The following is a 16,849-nucleotide window of genomic DNA, read 5'->3' as shown; positions in this document are numbered from 1 at the left end:
TCCAGTAAGGCTAAGTATGCAAAGGTACAAACAGCTTTGATTTTTCCCTTCAAATGAAGCTTTCTTTTTTCTCTGATTTTGTGAGACATGACAGCAAAGAGTGTAAGTCTGGGAAAAGCAGCTCACACTAGGAAAAAGGAGACCTTGCATCTATTTGCTGTCGAACACACACACTCCCTGATCAAGTTTGTACATACAAGTGAAAAGAACGGAGGGCATTTTCAATGGATCAAGGCTTCAGACCATTTTCTTCTGGAAGTGCAGGAAATTGAGATGAAAACTAAACTCCTATGCAGACCAGGCATAAATGTAACTACTTCTTAAACACACTCAGTGCCTTCCCACCCTTTTCTGCCTGTATCTGGAATTTCCCCCCAGCCTGGTCGTCCACACCTCTCTAACCCCACATCACACACAGACTGAAAGGTGATTTCGTTTCCAGTCTGCATTCCTCCTCTCCTCCTGAGCCCTGGAGTGCCTATTATCATTTATAAGTACCTTCTACAAATGGCTAGTTTTGTGAACTCCATTTGGACACACCTAGGTAGAACTTTCACCCATACACTCCTGAAGTTAATACCACTGTTGTTCTTTTGTGTCCCCCATGGTTTCTTGCATATATGTAAGTAGGTAATCAGTATTCCAGTTGAAGGATCAGATATGCTAACTGAATAATTTTTGTGTCTATGAGAAAGAACACTACTACTATATGAGAAATGATAATATGAGTTCAAATGATCTTTGAGAAAAAGGCAGCCTATTTGTTCATATTGTGATGTGAGACTAGGCTATACCATGAACACAATGCTTAAAGAAGTGAGTGACGATGGGAGATGTTGTATGAGGCTCCAAGTTCAATGATATATTTAATGAAAAATATTAAAAAGAGAAGAAAAGATTTCACAATGTTCAGGATTATTGGATTCATAGTAGTATTTTTTTCAGAACATTAATAATAAGGTTTATATTACTTTTCTAATGAAAAAACAATAATGAAAAAACATAATAAGAAACACGCTTTGAGTGTCTATGCCAAAGGAATATCAGAAGGACTTTATTATTACATGAATTTGAGGTCCACATAATTTCCATTTTTAAAAGAAAACATTTTATAGGAAATGTTCTTTTGTGGTAGTTCACAGACTAAAAATTGATAGCCCCTTCTGTGGGTTTCATCATGGGTTTTTCTTTTAATAAATTCCATTCCAGAGAGAACAGTGTTGTACCAACATGCCTATGTCTTGCTACCAAAGAAAACTTCATAAGCAAACTGAACCAATTTGTTTCCTGGTGTATATTTATCCCCATTAAGAGCTCAGAGAGTGAAAAAACACAGTAATTATTTTAGAGCTCTGTAAACGCTTTCATGTTTTAAGCCATAGGCTGGATTAGGTAGGTCCTGAAAATTCATTGTAGTAAAAGCAACAAAGCCTGCTATTACCTGGGGAAAAGCCCCAGAACATTTTGTCCTCTGGCTAGTGACTAACTTTGACTGGGATGTCAAGACAGTATGTCCATCTTGTTCCCATGGTGTCCCCCAGGGATGGGGGCACATCTGCTCTCAACTGAACTTTAAAACTGTGTCTGTGTGCATGTGTGTGTGTGCGTGTGTGCGTGTGTGCGTCTGTGCGTGCAAACCACACACACGTGCACATGCATTTGAGCAGGTACACTATTCCCCAAATGGCAAAAGAAGGTGGGATACTTTATCTTTTTATCTTTCCAGACGCCTTGGGTAATTCAAAAGACTTGCCTAAAGGAATGTGTCTAAAATAACATATTCCACCTCCATATTTCTACAGCTGGACATATACAAATCATTCCAAACTCCTTTTCTTACTCCCATTCTGTAATGCATAAGTCACCAAAAAATTCCCAATTGACCAATGTAAAATTCTAATTATTCTCTTTCACAGATCTTTTGGCAGTCCCAAGCAATTAGACATATTTACAATTGTGCAGTGATATTCCTAAAAATGTGTTTTTCTTCTTGATTAAAATAATAGCCTTTCCTAAAACTTTCCCCTTTCCCCTTTTTCCTTTGTAGGAGGCAAATGTGAGAGTCAGAATCACAGCAGCCATACTGCAAGTATGAGGTAACAGCCAAGAGAAATGCAGAAATCTCGGATATAACATTGTTCAGGGGCTGAAATAAAATCAGAAACCACCTATCTTTAGTGTTCTTGTTATTTATTTAAGTCAATGTGATTGAATTTTTCTGTAGGTAATAGCATTCCTGTCTCTTATTACCCATTTATTGCCAAACTCAGTTATCATGTTCTATTCCTTCATTTGTGTTTCTCTTTGTCTGATTCTCTCTCCATTGTGTTCTTAGCCCCATATGTGAAAATATGTTCATTCTGCAGACATACATATTCTATATTCAGTGTTTACTAATGTATATGATCAGAATATATGCTTGATGATATACTTCATAAAAAAAGGATGGGGGTGGAGAATAGGCTGATTTTATGTTTAAATATATTTGGAAAACACTGGATACTCTGTTCTCCTTCTAGAGCTCTGCAATACACATAAAACTACTGTAACCTTTGAAAAAAAAGGACAAATATAAAAGAGACATTGGAATATCGTTGAGATGCTTCCCAATCTTACTGGCCACTGAACTGATTTTTCAAGCACTCCCTTTACCTACTAAGTGTCCACCTCTCAGAATTAGGGTTCTGAAGACCATATGTAGGAAACACTGTACTACTTCTATCCATAATTATTTTACTAATTATTGTTTTATGTTTTCTTCTTTGCAAATGACCCATATGTTCTGACAACTTTTAGAGAAACTTCAGGGAATTTAAATCAATAGATATGTCAACACATACCAAACAAAGGCAGATGGTAATTAAATTCTCGATTACTTCTGGCTAATTACAATTTCCCCATTTTCTTTGCCTAGAAGATGCTGCCCCAGATACTGGCACCAACAGTAGCTTGCATGTGCATTTATTTTTTTTTAATTTTTTTTAATGTTTATTTATTTTTGAAGGAGACAGAGAGACAGAGTGTGAGTGGGGGAGGGGCAGAGAGAGAGGGAGACACAGAATCCGATGCAGGCTCCAGGCTCCAAGTTGTCAGCACAGAGCCCGAGGCGGGCCTCGAGCTCACAAACCGCAAGATCATGACCTGAGCCGAAGTCGGCCGCTTAACCGACTGAGCCACCTAGGCGCCCCTGCATGTGCGTTTCTAGATGGAGAAACTTCTTTCAGACTCTGTGCTTGAGACATAATCTCTTGATTAGTCACTGCACTGATCTCTATACAGACAACTGCTGTAATTCTGTCTGTGATAATGAATAATTCTTGCTAATGTGTGATTTATTTGGTTTGTCACTTAAGAGCCTTCTTTACCTTTAATGCCAAACTTGCATCCCCTTTGGGGATAGTTTGTTCTCTCATTAGAAGCACTTGATATACCTCTGAGGAACTGTAGGTTGTAATCACCACCCCCAGCATCCTTTCCCAAATTACTCTGTGCCATGAGCCCAGCTGTAGCTATCAGGGTGTGGGTTTTTTCCCCTCTGCTCTCTTCACATGGTCTCAACTTTGAGCCAGAATAATTTAAGTGCTAAAGTCTTGTCGGGTTTTGCAACCATGAACAGCCTTATGAAGTCTAGGCGTTTTGCCAGAAATCTAAACTTTGTTGAACTATGTTAAAAGGTTAAACATTTCACAGAGTTTGAGTTCCCCCTCCCCCACTGCACTTCCAGACTCTGCCTTGTTCTGAAATGTCTGTTTTATCAAGAAATGGAATAACTAATAATGTGCTGGATAGAACATTTTCAACCATCACACTGTAACCATAGTAGTGCTAAAACCCACAACCAAACAAATGTCAATCACTCTCCTCTCCTTAATCAAAATGAGCTGAGGACACAGTCCCAATTTAGTCTGTTTTAAGATGAAATGCTAGAAGCTTTCCATAAAATGTAACTTTAAAAATGAAGCTGTTACTAATTGCTTGTAATAATTTCTATATTAACAAAAAAGCTTTCCTGAAACGAATGCCAATGAATAAAAATAAATTGCAGCCTCCCCAGCCTGCAGGGAAGTATAAATACTGGCCTCTAGGCCCCTGGTTTTAAAATCCTCCCTGTACTTATTTCCTGGAACACTGGAGGTCTACTGACTTCTGGGCAGGATGTTTCTGAGGTTTTCGTGTCCACAGTCAACATGGATACTGAAGGGAAAAGAAGTAAATTTCTAGAAATCATCCATGACAGCCCCAGCTCCCCACACCCAACCTGAGGGTAAGTGTTCTTGGCATCGCTGCTAAAATGTTCCCCTAGTTCACTTAATCTCTCTATCCCCACTGCCACCACCCTTTCCCAGCTACTACCCTCTAGTCTGGACCTTCACAGTGGTCTCCCAGCTGGCCTCCCTTCTTCCTCTTGCCTCCATTCTCCCCACAGTAGCGAGGCCATCCGGTCTCTAGAGACTTAGAATAAAAACAATCTTCTTATCAGGCTTGGTAGGATCTTCTTAAAACCTCTCCTGGTCTTGAACTACCTCCTCCTTTCCCATCACATTCCTGACGCTCAGGGGCCTTCTTTCTTTTCTGCAGGCACACCAAATTTATACCTGCCTTAGGGCCAGTGTGGGACATGCCCTCCCCCATCTCACTAGGCTGGCTCCTCCTTGTCATTAGTTCTCAGCTTAAAGGGTCTGCCTAGAACAGCCTTCCCCAACCACACAACCTAAAACCTCCCTCCCCAGACTCTCAGTTATTCTCTATCAGACCCCCTTTCTAAACATGCTGCATAGCATGTTCCCAATGTGGTATTTTCTCTACCAATTAATTACCTCTCTTCTGATTCCCTCCACTTGTCATAAGCAAGAATTTACTAGTTTACCGCTGTATCTCCAGAACCTATAATAGCAGTTATGACATAGTAAGAAGAAAATCCATAGGTATTAAGTTAACATATGAGCAGAACAAGAACAGAAAACTGAGTGCTCACCTCAGCTCCCTGTGGCCCTGCCATGGGAACATGTAACAAGACTAGATAGCAGGTACATTCAGGTAAGAGTATATCAGGGGTTGGGCATCCTGATAGATGTTTTTAGGTATGCCATGAGCCTTTATGAACTTAACCAGGGAAAGTATAGTTATTGACATGAACAGAGATAGCTATGTTTGTCTTTACTTGTGGGGCAATGAACTTCTCCAGAGGGCTGTTTGTGTCTTTGACATATTCAGTGTAGTTTCAGCTACTACTTTCCAAGGCAATCTCCTAAGAAGATATTTCCTTAAGTAGAAAATAAAAAAATTTTACTTAATGTATTAAAGTAAATTACTGAGAGTTTTCTGCTAGATAGTTATGACTTTATAAGGAATTTATGAACACTGTTCAGTAAAGTAACATTGTGTCCTCCCTCCTCAACAAACAGCCAACTTAGATGACTCATATACATAGGTTGAAAACTATATCTGCAATCAAAGATCAGAGCCAAAGTTGGTCACTGGAAAAGTGCTTAACAAATCTTTGGCTTCTAAATCAGGTTTCATGTGGAGCCAGGATTAACAAGGGAAAGCATGACCAGAATGGAATGTGAGGTTTGAGCACAGCAGAGAAGATGTCTCCGAGGCTGTGACCTGCTTTTGGTCAGCAGCCCTGGGAGCTAGGCTTGTTTCCGTCTTAGGCAATTTTGCTCTCATGACCAGTCAATGGGATATGAAGAAAACTGGGCAAGGAGCCTGAGTGAGCAAACACACCAAATTACGTTTTGTGGAGATAAAAGGTAAAGATCGTGGTAAGGTCACTTCTGGGAAAATGCAGATAATGTCAAATTTATTGATAAAGGAAAAATCAAGCAAGCTGACTGGCCCCAATTTCATAAATAGTAGAGCTCACAGAATTTCACTCCTGGGTATTTGCTCAAAGGAAATCAAAACAGGATACTGAAGAGGTATCTGCACTACCATGTTCACTGTAGTATTATTTATGATGGCCACAATATGGAAATAACTTAAGTGTCTGTCAATGCACAACTGGATAAAGAAGTGTTATGCCCAGAATTCGTGATCCCCAAATACCGCCAGGGAGCCGAGTCCGATGTAAAAGCAAAACAGCCTTTATTCGAGCTAGCTCGAGCTCAATCCCCTACCTGCACTGACGCAGTGGTGAGATACCGGGGAGAGAGAGTGAGTTTCAAAAGGAGAAAGGTTTTATTGGGGCCTAGGGGCAGTTGGTGAGGTAATGGTTGTGGCCTCAGCCGATTGGCTGGGGAAGGGTCCGAGTCCTGTTAGGCAGGTAAGGGGCGGGGGGGGGGGGGGGGGGGGGGGGGGCGGGGCTCGGTTACTCAAGGGGAGGAGGCGTGGTCAAGGTGAAGGACACAGAACAAGATGGAGTCGGCCGGCGTAGGCCCGCCCTTTCAGAGGATGTGGTATATAGACACAATGGAATATTATTCGATCCTGAGAAAGAAGGAAATCTCATCATTTGTGACAACGTAGATGGACCTCGAGGGCACTGTGCTGAGTGAAGTAAGTCAAAAACAGAAAGACAAATACTGTATGATGTCACTTATATGCAGAATCTAAAAAAATGAAACTCATAAAAACTGAGAGTCTAGTGGTGGTCACCAGGGATGGAGGGGTTGGAAGCACAGGAGAAATGCTATTTAAGGGCACAGACTTGCAACTAGTACACAAACAAACCCTGGGGATCCAATGCAAAGCAGGGGGAATACAGATGGCAATACCGTAGTATAATCGTTGAACTCACTAAGAGATCTTAATTTTTCCCACCACAAAAAGGAAATGATAGGGGAGGGGAGAGAGGTGTTGATTAATGCTATGAGGGCAATCATATTATAATATATAAATGTGTCAAATCCACATGTTGTACACGTTAAACTTATACAATGCTACATGTCAAATACATTTTAATAAAAACATTTAGAAATGGTAATAACAGAGCTTACAGGAGGCACCATTTTCTGAAATTCATGCTTCCACATAGGCAAAGTAGAACCTGAATCTGATAATACTAGTACCCACCAGAGTTTGTCATAAAAATGCCGTATTACCATTGACCATACAATAGAAATGTACAAAAATATAAGGTGATAACGATAAGCATCTAGATCTTTCTAAAATCTCAGGAGAGAAAGTATACGATAAGGACTGCAATTCCTTATGAAGAATAACATAAAAAATTACAGATCTGGATCAAAGAGGCTATTATTCTCTTTCATTTTTTGGTTTGACATGTACTTGTCAAAACATACAAAGTACTTGGACATAAAGATAAAGAAGTTACACATCTTAAAAACTGATCTCAGGAAAGTGTAGACTATAAGTAGCTGGTGACGGGACAGTGGAGCAGTGGTGTCATGTCAAGGGAGGGACTGTCTGGCAGGACAGGAGAAATGTGAGCATGCTAAGGACCTAAGTCCTTTTTGAAAAGCGAGTAAACACTTCTTTTCCTTCACACTTATCACGCTATCACAGTGCAATGAATGCTGTTAAACTAGAACTTACTTTATCCCTTTTCTGAACAGGTGGAGTTTTTTTTTTGTTGTTGTTTTTGTTTTTAATGTTTTTATTTTATTTTTGAGAGACACAGAGAGAGAGAGCAAGCAGGGGAGAGGCAGAGAGAGAGGAAGACACAGAATCTGAAGCAGGCTCCAGGCTCTGAGCTGTCAGCACAGAGCCCGACGCAGGGCTCGAACTCACAAACTGAGATCATGACCTGAGCCGAAGTCAGAAGCTCAACCGACTGAGCCACCCAGGAGGCCCTGAACAGGTGTTTTAATGTTTTTTAAATTTTTTTTTTACACTTTGTTTTTGAGAGAGCGAGAGAGACAGAGCACAAGGGCAGAGACAGACAGAATCTGAAGCAGGCTCCAGGCTCTGAGCTGTCCGCACAGAGCCTGATGCAGGCCTCAAACTCACAAACCATGAGATCACGACCCGAGCCAAAGTCAGACGCTTAACCGACTGAGCCACCCAGGGGCCCCAGATGTTTTAATTTCTAAAGACAAGGAGAGGAACTTCCAAATACGGTTTTAAAATAGTATCTGAACAATGTCCTCTTTCAATTCTCCATCCTCATTATCTCCACAACACCCTCCCCCACCCTCAAATGAGATGGTTTCCCTTAATCACCAGTTATTACTATATTAAATAGGCAGCCCCTAACAACCAATTTGGGTGCGTTTTAGCTGCATTTTGAATTGGCTTCCTGAACGTATGTTAACTTTTTTCAAATTTAATTTTTTTATTTCTTTGCCAGCATTATATAATCCTTTTATCACATGGATCCATTCATTCATTCATTCGTTCATTGTTTCATTTATTGTTTCCTCAGTACATCTACTTGTGCAAGCTACTGAACTAAGCAATAGGAAGAGAAAGACAAGAAAGACACAACTGACCCTGCCCTGAGGCATCGATGTCCTAGTGAGTGCAAGTAAACAGGGAGTCTCAAGAGGGTGCTAAGGGCTATGACAGAGGATAACTACTAGGAACCATGAGGGCACATTATCGGACAAAGTCTTGGGGTGTCAGGGAAGTTTTTCAAGGGAAATAACATCAAAGCTGAAACACAAAGGACGAGAAGAATTTATCCAAGAACAGAGAGAAGAATGTTCTTTTTTTCACATTTATTTAGTTTTGAGAGAGAGAGGGCATGCACAAGCAGGGGAGAGGCAGAGAGAGAGGGAGACACAGAATCTGAAGCAGCTCCAGACTCTGAGCTGTCAGCACAGAGCCCGACGCAGGACTTGAACTCACATGAGATTATGACCTGAGCCGAAGTGTGATGCTTAACAGACTGAGCCACCCAAGCACCCCAGAGAGAAGAATGTTCTAATCAGGACTTAGACGTATGTTCAAAACCCCAGAGATGAGAGATGCATTCCAGAAATTACAAGTGTGTGACTATGTATACTGATGGGAGACTGTGGGGGGTTGGGTGTGGAGATGTGATGGAGGTAGAAGATGGAACTGGTGCTCAGGTTTCCACAGATAAAAGCAAGAGAGAAGTTGTAAAGGACCTCGTAAGCCCTACTAAATATATTGAATTTTATCCTGAGAGAAGTGAGAGGCTTAGGAGGTTTTTAAACAGGGGAACATGAAAATAGATTTGTTTTAGAACACTGGCTATGATTAAAAAGTAAATCATAGGAAAATTATAGTAACCCACATATAAGTTGAAGGTGATCCGAGCAGCAGTGTCACAGACCAAGGGAGGGACTCTTTAGCAGGAAGGAAGAAAACTGAATATGCTAAATATTGATGTTAAATCTATGTAGAAGACTGAAGATACAGAAGAGAGGAGACCATCAGTAAAGCAGTCCTTGAGGACGTAAGGGATGTGATACAGAGCTCATACTGAGGAAACAGGCTTGAGGATAAGACACATCTTCCACTGGAACAGGAGGAAAGAGAAACGGTGGACACATCTACAATGATGCAGATCAGCTTTTAAATCTGCTAGAAGGAACTGAGAAAATTCTTTTCTTGCTTCTGTTTTCTCTAAGACATGTTGGCAAGATTCATTGCCACAAGTTATAGAAGAGGTAGGGTAAAGAGTTTGAGAAGAGTGGGGAATCTGAAATAGCCACATTGGAAAATGGCAAAGAGAGATAACTGAATGCACACAGAAGTGTCTCCAGGTAATGTTAAATGCTGGAGATCAAAACCATACATTTCTGGGGCACCTGGGTAGCTTAGTCAGTTGAGTATTCAACTCTTGATTTGGGCCTAGGTCATGACCTCACAGTTCATGGAATAGAGCCCTGCATCAGGCTCCACACTCTCTGCCTGTCTTACTCTCTCTCAAAATAAATAAATAAACTTTAAACTAAAAAAAAGAAATAGGGGTGCCTGAGTGGCTCAGTAAGTTGAGCATCTGGCTTCAGTCATGATCTCACGGTCTGTGAGTTCGAGCCCTGCATTGGGCTCTGTGCTGACTAGCTCAGACCCTGGAGGCTGCCTCGGATTCTGTATCTCCCCATTCTCTCTGCCCCTCCCCCACTCACGCTCTGTCTCTCTGTCTCTCTCAAAAATAAATACACATTAAAAAATGTTTTAATTAAAAAAAGAAACCATATATTTCTAGTAGCATGAATATGGACAAAAGTGTGAATACCACAGCAGAGCTCACCAGCCCAGGTATACATGTCTAGTGAGTAGACAGTAGGAATGGCTTAGCTTTATGGTTTTCCTAGGTGGGTATGGAGGAAGAATAAAAGGGCACACAAGTGAGGATACTAACAAAACACGGCCCAAAGGAATAAAGCATGGAGGCAAATCTGGAACGGAATGCAATTAGGATGGGGAAGACCAATGGATATAATCCACGGGGCAAGAAACTAAATGTCTCTGTGAGTAAAAGGTCAAGGGTGGAGGGAGTCAGTGTGTATGAGAGACATTATTTACAAGAGGAAGCTGAAGTGTAAGAGTGGCATTGGTGAATTTAAATATTCAGAGGTGGGAAAGAAGTTCCAGGGGATGACAAGACCCAGTGGTAAACTTGAGAATGAGCAGCTAAAGAGGCATGGAGGAGAGAAGTCACTGGAGTTGAGGCTGCTTGAGAGGCAAGGTGTTGTGCATCACCCACACAGACATGCAAGAGTGGTACAACTCAGGGTGGAAAGAAAAACTAGTCGTGGTTGCTAATGTCTTGAGTAAACAAGGGCATAATTACATTGGCAGGTAAATCAGTAAAGAGGGATTAAGAAGATATAGCCAGATGATCTGAGACCCAAAGGGGGCGCTGGTGTTTTTTAATGTAAATTTTAGTTAGTTAACACACAGTACAATACTGGTTTCAGAAGTAGTATTCAGTGAATCATCATTTACATACAACACCCAGTGCTTATCACAAGTGCCCTCCTTTAATACCCATCACCCATCTAGCCCATCCCCCACCCACCGCCCTCCATCAACCCTCAGTTTGATCTCCATAGTTAAGATCTTGTCTCTTCTGTTTGTCTCCCCTCCTTTTCTACCCTCTTCCCATATGTTCATCTGTTTTCTTTCTTAAATTCCACATATAAGTGAAATCATATGGCATTTGTCTTTCTCCAATTGACTTCTTTTGCTTAGCATAATACATTCTAGCTCCATCCATGTCGTTGCAAATGGCAAGATTTCATTCTTTGTGATGGCTGTGTAATATTCCATTGTATGTATGTGTATATGTGTGTATATGTATATTCACATACATACCGCATCTTCTTTATCCATTCATCACTCCCTGGACATTTGGGCTCTCTTAATAGTTTGGCAATTGCTGATAATGCTGCTGTAAACACTGGAGTGCATCTTTAGCTGAATTTTTATATCCTTTGGGTAAATACCTAATGGCACAATTACTGGATGGTAATGGGTAGTTCTATTTTTAGTTTTTTGAGGAACCTGCACACTGTTCTCCAGAGTGGTTGCACGAGTTTGCATTCCCACCAACAGTGCAAGATGGTTTCTCTTTCTCCTCATCCTTGCCAATACCTGTTTCTTGTGCTGTTAATTTTAGCCATTCTGAAAGGTGTGAGGTGGTATCTCATCATGATTTTGATTTGTATTTCCCTGATGATGAGTGATGTTGAGCATCTTTTTATGCGTCTGTTAGCCATCTGTATGTCTTCTTTGGAAGTTTCTATTCATGTCTTCTGTCCATTTCTTAAATGGGTTGTTTTTTTGGGTGATGGGTTTGAAAAGTTCTTTATAGGTTTTGGATACTCTTTATCAGATATGTCATTTGCAAATATCTTCTCTCATTCAGTAGGCTGCCTTTTAGTTTTGTTGATTGTTTCCTTTGTTGTGCAGAAGCTTTTTATCTTGATGAAGTCCCAACAGTTCAAGTTTGCTTTTGTTTCCCCTGCCTTTGGCAATGTGTCTGGTAAGAAGTTGCTCCAGCTAAGGTCAAAGAGGTTGCTGCCTGCGTTCTCCTCTAGGATCTTGATGGTTTCCTGTCTCTCATTTAGGTCTTTCCTCCATTTTGAACTTATTTTTGTGTATGGTGTAAGACAGTGGTTCAGTTTCATTCTTCTGCATGTTGCTGTCCAGTTTTCCCAACACCATTTGTTGAAGAGACTATCTTTTTCCATCAGATATTCTTTCCTGCTTTGTCAAAGATTAGTTTAACATAGAGTTGTGGGTCCATTTCTTGGTTTTCCATTCTGTTCCATTGATTTACGTGTCTGTTTTTTTTTGTTTGTTTGTTTTTTCTCGCCAGTACCATACTCTATTGATGACTACAGCTTTTTAGTATAGCTTGAAAATCCAGAATCATGATGCCTCTAGTCTAATTTTTCTTTTTCAGGATTGCTTTGACTATACGGAGTCTTTTGTGGTTCCATACAAATTTTAGGATTGTTTGTTCCAGCTCTGCAAAAAATGCTAGTCGTATTTTGATAGGGATTCATTAAATGTGTAGATTGCTTTGGGTAGTATAGACATTTTCACAATGTTTGCTCTTCCAATCTATGAGCATGGAATGCTTTTCCATTTCTTTGTGTCTTCTGTTGGAGAAGTGGATAAAGTACACCAAAGATGGCTGATTGGACTAAAACAAAGGTTGGTCTCTAGCTTAGAGACCCCTCCTCCAGTTTCTTCTTCCTTTGTTTGCTGTGCACGCGAAAACCCCCACAGATATGCAGACTGTCAGCTACAAATTACCCTCTCCACTTGCATTCTGGGCTCAGACCTTTGGAGAAAGTCTCCTCTAAGCCCGACAGTGTAAAATCAATCTCCAATCCACCAAGATCACCGAGTGCCACTTGGTTTTTCCGCCAGTGTTCCAGCCTGGTTCCGTAACACTTCAATTTCTTTCTTAAGTCTTCTATAGTTTTCAGAGTACAGATCTTTTACCTCTTTGTTTAGGTTTATTCCTAGGTATCTTAGTGTTTTTGGTGCAATTGCAAATGGGATTGATGCCTTGATTTCTTTTTCTGCTGCTTCATTATTGGTGGATAGAAAGGCAACAGATTTTTGCACACTGATTTTATATCCTGCAATATTGTTGAATTCATTTATTAGTTCTAGCAATTTTTTGGTGGAGTCTTTAGGGTTTTCTATATAGAGTATCATGTCATGTGCAAATAGTGAAAGTCTTACTTCTTCCTTGCTGATTTGTGTGCCCTTTTTTTTCTTTTTGTTGTCTGATTGCTCAGGCCAAGACTTTCAGCACTATGCTAAATAGTAATGGTGAGAGTGGACACCCTTGTCTTGTTTCTGACCCTAGGGGAAAGGCTCTCAGTTTTTCCCCATTAAGGATCATATTAGCTGTGGGTCTTTTGTATATGGTCTTTATGATGTTGAGGTATATTCCATCTATCCCTACATTGTTGAGGGTTTTTATCAAAAATGGATGCTGTGTTTTAGTAAATGCTTTTGGGGGCAGTGGTTTTAATGTGAGTGTAGATGAGTAGCAATTTGGAAGAAGCCAAAGAGGGAATACTGGACCCATTTTCTACCCTGAAGAAAGTGAGGTATGGACAAACAACCCAACTACTTGAGAAAGCTTCAGGGGAAGTAATTTCCTCAGGATCATCCAAGTATCAGTGCCAGGACAGAACCAACAGAGATGGGCTGAGGAGGTAATGGTGTTGGGTAACTGCAGAAGAGGCTCTTACAAAAGTCTGGGATAATGGGAAATAGTTTGAGACAGACTCAAGGAAGAAGGGCATGAGAAAAAAAAATAAGTGAAGGGTCCTATGTCTTCAGTGTTGATCAAGGACATCTGAGATATTGAAGCATGTTGGGTTCAGCTGGCCTCAGGATTTTCAAAGAATTAATCAGTTTTCTCCTTGCAGTTGTAGATACCTTAGGCTGCTTAGAAAGATAGATACTGTATTATTCTAGAGACCTGTCAGAAAGTAACACACTTTATTCAGTCTTGCTTACTAGGGATCCCAGTCAAGGTGAGCGGACTAGACAAAGAATTACTTGATCCCCAAGCCTCTTCTATTAGTGATAAGGGAACATAAGGCAAGCTGACCACCACAAACACCCCCACCCCCAGGTGGATATGAGTGATATTCCTCTCGCACTCCTGGCTGCCCAAGAACAAAGAAAAGGGGTACAACAAATGGTTAGCTGACAGAGATCACAGTCATGCAGGACCTAAGTGTCCATCACCCTCCATAGTGATGTGGGAAACAAAGGCAGAAGGAAATGGCAGAACTAAATTTCCTTATACCCTGTAGCCCATTGACAAATGCTTGAGGCAGGCAGAGTAAAATGTTTCTCCAGGAACTCCTTATTGTTTTAACTTTAATGCTTTGCTAGAGGGAGAAACAACCTTCACTTGACAATAGCTAGGCCTCCAGTCTCCTGGGAATCTTCTTTAGCATATGAAAACCTCACTGGAAACTTCCCCTGGGCTTTACCTCCCCCAACTCCATAGTATATAACCAGTCTCTCCTCAAGGTCCCGGGGCAGCTCTTCCTGCCCATGGGTCCTGTCCCAGTGCTTCAATAAAATCACCTTTTAGCACCAGACCCCACGAACCCCACAATCATCCCCAAAACCTCATCATTAGGAAGGGCAAGAGTCACTGGGGCTGCAACTGTCTGTCAAGGCTTCAATACGGCCAAATGATAGTCTCTGAGGGATAAAGAAACTCATTCCTCTTTGGGCTTCCTCTAAGTGTCTTTAAGAGCCAAGACTAAAGAGAGAGGCTCACTCCTGGAAAGAAGCCCCTCAACTCCCTGTGGAGAGGCTGCTGATGGGGACGGTAGGTCCTGGAGGTAACACCAGAGGAACAGCTGCAGCCTCTGGTGGCTGGCGGGGGACTCTGACTTCTCTTCAATTAAAAAAAAAATTGTTTGATGTTTATTTTTGAGAGAGAGAGACAGAGAGTGAGCAGGGGAGGGGCAGGGAGGAAGGGACATACAGAATCCAAAGCAGGCTCCAGGCTCTGAGCTGTTAGCACAGAGCCCAACATGGGGCTGGAACTCTGGGACCATGAAATCATGACCTGAACTGAGGTCAGACACTTAATCGACTGAGCCACCCCAGGGGCCCCATCACCTCTCCTCAATTTAAAAAAAATTCTATATATTTTACAATTGGTGGCAAACTTACAGGAAAGCTGGATATTTGTACTCAGAACATTTTATTTTTCTTAACCATTGCTGAATAGATGCCCAATTACTGATGGATTCCTTACTGTATGTTTGCTACAAACAAGAACATTCTCCTCTATAACCACAATACATCTATCAAATCAAGAAATTTGTGATACTGAACACTGATGCTACCACCTAATTCAGACTCTAGTTAAGTTTTGCACATTTTCTCAACAATATCTGTTATATCCTGTCCAGAATCACACATGTAGTTATCATATCCATTGGTCTCCTTCAGTCTGGAACAGATTCTCAGTCTTCCTTTGACTGTTCTGACATTTTAGAAAATTACAGACCAGTTACTTTGGAGTATGTCCCTCAAATTGATTTTGTTGACGTTTCCTCTTAATTAGATTTGGAATATGCATTTCTGGCAAGAATATTTCAGAAGTGACAGCATGTTCTTCTCAGTGAATTCTATCAGATGGCAAGCAATTTCTATTTGTCTCGTTACTGGTGATATCTGTGTTGGTCTCTAGGGTGATACAGTATCTACAAGGTTTCTCCACTGTAAAATTCCTTCCTACCCTTTAGAAATTAGTCATTATTTTGCAGGTAGATACCTTGAAACTGTATAAATATGCTGATCCTTTCCAAATTTTCAATTTATTCATGATTTTATTTATATCTAAGTGGGATTCCCATTTTATTCAATGGATTTTAATCAATTACTATCATTATTCATATGCTCAAATTGTCCCAAATTTGGCCAGAAGACCATTCAAGCTAGCTTCCATTCCTTTTGACAGGTCTCCAACAACCTCCTAACACTTCTGTGCTTTCTTTTCTGGCACAAGATGACCTGTTTTGTAGTTTCCCTGCCCTATCCCTGGATCACCTATTTCTCCAAGGAGCCCGCATTCCTTTGCATGGAAAATAATATTCAAACACAAGCCCCTATCTGTACAAAGAGCTAGGAAATATATGAATGCAGGTACATATCCAAGCCACTTCCATAACCATACATTTATACCTTTAATTAGCTGTCTGTCTATCTATCTATCTATCATCATCCATCTATCTATCCATCCTTTTCTATCTAGACCATGAGTTCATATGGATATTTCCACATCCAATCCAACACAACAGGGTCGATTCTCATTTTCTTTTTGTATTTGTAACTCCCTTTTCAAAAGTGAGAAAGCTGTCTCTAATTACTTTTAATACATTTACTTGATCAATCCCAATGCCATCACTCTTCCCCTGTGTGACTGCCTCTTCCCTGGGCAACAGCTCTCATTCCATATTCCAAGCTGTACTTTCACATGGACAGCTACTCACCCCACTTGATCTCTAACACCTCCCATTGCTCCTCTGCAGGGATGCCCTCAACTTACGTAGGCTCTGATACCCGACTGTGTCCCCTTGCCTCCAATACCCCACAGCAGACCATCCCCTACATGGACATTTTCCTCCCCTGCTTGAGCTCTGCCATCCCACACCAGGAGGGCATCCCACCAACTGGGGCTCCAACTCCCCAAATTGAGCCACTCCTCCTCATGGACTCACACCTCACCCTGCTTGAGTTTTGACACTATGCCAGCTTGCCATTCCCTTGCATGGATGCCCTCCTTACTCTAATCAGGGTCTGACTCCCTATCTAAGCCTCCCTTTCCCTTTACAGGGAGGCCATCTTCACCCTGCTAGGGCTCTGACACCCAACATGCTTGGGTGGACCATCTATACCCTGCTTGCACTCTCAGCCACTACCACCACTCCCTGATATACATATACCCAGGATGCCTGCTTTG

At 41.2% G+C, this 16,849-nt stretch overlaps 1 protein-coding gene across 1 annotated transcript in view; it reads right to left on the bottom strand.

Annotated features, from left to right (window-relative positions):
• Window positions 1-16,849, bottom strand: part of TTC29 (tetratricopeptide repeat domain 29) — a 674,033-nt gene that overhangs the window by 452,949 nt on the left and 204,235 nt on the right. The gene's annotated exons all lie outside the window — the stretch shown is intronic.

The sequence above is a fragment of the Panthera pardus genome, unplaced genomic scaffold (genome assembly GCF_024362965.1).
Source record: "Panthera pardus isolate Hobbes unplaced genomic scaffold, ASM2436296v1 HiC_scaffold_13, whole genome shotgun sequence".
Classification (NCBI taxonomy): domain Eukaryota; kingdom Metazoa; phylum Chordata; class Mammalia; order Carnivora; family Felidae; genus Panthera; species Panthera pardus.
The sequence above is the reverse complement of the archived record's forward strand: the minus strand, read 5'-3'. Positions and strand labels throughout refer to the sequence as shown.